Source organism: Bactrocera latifrons, unplaced genomic scaffold (assembly GCF_001853355.1).
Source record: "Bactrocera latifrons isolate USDA-ARS-PBARC rearing strain unplaced genomic scaffold, ASM185335v1 scaffold_762, whole genome shotgun sequence".
In the NCBI taxonomy this organism is placed as follows: domain Eukaryota; kingdom Metazoa; phylum Arthropoda; class Insecta; order Diptera; family Tephritidae; genus Bactrocera; species Bactrocera latifrons.
Window position 1 is genome coordinate 4,765 of NW_017537448.1, and position 2,289 is coordinate 7,053.

The following is a 2,289-nucleotide window of genomic DNA, read 5'->3' on the forward strand; positions in this document are numbered from 1 at the left end:
AATTAATTTACAAAAATTTCAGAAAGAAATAAGTGAAGAATTCATAAAACTTCAATCCACTTTTTCAAATTTTCAAATTGCTTGTCAGTTCTATCTACATTGGGACCCAATTCCGGTAAATATATGCCCATCTGCATTAACAGAAAAATCGTTACTCTTGTGGGAGCAATCGCAAAATGCCCAACGTGGCAACAAATGAAAGATTTCTTAACTACCCAATATGAAATTATGGAAAGGGTAGATAAAGAAATGGTCAGAACTAAAAACGTTCAACAAGACCTAAATCTAAGCTTCTTTAGGCCCCAAGCTAGTAGCAACAAAAACTTAAATCGTAGTTTTTTCAAAACACAATCGTCCACATCCGAATAAAACAAACATACGTCATGCGAATTACAAGTAAAAATTTGAAATTAAAAAAATTTATTATTAATGAATGGAATAAGTTTGTTCGATCTGTACAATCTGCTTGTCCCATGCACGCAATTTAAATAATCGTGAAATCAAATTAAATTGGGTGTGGGCATCAGTGTTACACCTCAATAACTYTCCCAACACACGCGATTTCTCAAAAAGAGTTACGGGCTACGCAAGTGCCGAAACACAAAATCCCGTAATTTGCCAAGTGACACGATGTTTCTCAAAGAAATTCAATACTCAAACGCTACACAGCGARATTCAAAGTTCACAGAACATCGAGGAGAACTGTTTAAGCTAAGGGCCTTAATAGACCAAGGATCACAACGATCTTTCATAGCGTCTAAGACACAAAATAGGCTAAAACTGCCTATCTGTTTGAAAAAATTTCAAACACCCTTCTAGCTCTGAATACTATATTCGGTTAAATTCTAAATGGACTAGTTTCGGAACCAATTACCACAATGACAACTCAAGTTGAAGAAATCTCCAATGAATACCCTAATACACAAGTAAGGAAATTTTGKGAGTTAGAAGAACTCGCCCCATTTCAATTACAACGACAGAAGAACACTTTTACAAAACCACAACTACTAGATCAGGAAATGGTCGGTATGTCGTACGGCTACCACTTAAAAAAAATTCCTTAACATACTGACCTTAGGTCACTCCCGCACCTCTGCAATACAGCATTTTCTAAGAAAGAAACATATTTAAAAAAGGTTAGAAGAATAYCTCCATTTGAATCACATGAAGGAAGTAAATCCAAGGGAAAAAATCGTCAACGGAAATACTATTCCTTTTACTTGCCATACCATGCAGTAGTAACGCCAGACAAGAAAACAACAAAAGTTAGTTTTGATTTCGAGTAGTTTCCACGCACTCACCGTTAGGAATTTTATTAAAAGAGAGAGAACACAACAATTCCACAAGAATTTCACAAGTAGTTTTATTAAAAAAGGAGTTTAATACAACTTTAAAGCTTAGAATTTTAATATAAATGTTTAATATGGATTTTTTTTAAACTGGATATTCGCACAAAGTTAGAACGCGGTGAGTAGCACGGGTTGTTCCTCCGTCTCTTTTATTCGTTTTTGGCTGTGGTAGAAAATGCCGTGGTATTAAAGTTATGCATGAGTGGGGTGAATGTAGCGTGTTAGTGACGTATATTGTAATGTGGTGAATGTATAGTGTTATTGATGCGGGATTATTACAGTGGTTGGGTGTTCGGTGTTGAAATGGATTATATCTTGAGTGGGGTAGGAGACTGAGGCTCATTTAGGCATCCCGGCCCCAGAGACTTACAGCTGGGTATCTCGAATTCCGAGGTGAACTTATTATAATGACTGGACTACTATTACCCATAATTCGACAGATCGTATAGCTTTATTCATTCAAATATGCGCTAACATTTTGCCGTGGCAGTGTGTTTTCCGTCTGTTGTGCGTCTCGCAGTTACATTGGAGAATGGCAAAAGAGTTTAATTCATCCCAGAGAATACAGTACAGCCAGTGGAAACACCGCCAGCAAAAAAATTAACATTTACGAGTTGGTTCTCAACTTTCGTCAGTGATCCGTTTGCGAGCACATTGTTCTATTCGGAAATACCTTGATATTATATATGGAATGTGTCGTCAAAGAAATAGTTGCGCAGAAAGAAAGGTCAACCAGTAGATTGAAATCCAGGTGTGTTCTCAACTAATGCCTTCGGACGAATTTACACAATCCACCCGAAAAACGGTGATTGTTTCTACCTTCCGGTGCTATTGATTAATGTACACGGTTCAACTTTATTTGATTCATTGCGTATTGTGAATGGTACGGTGTGTGCAAGTTTTGGAGAAGTAAGCCAGCAATTACAATTGCTGGAACATG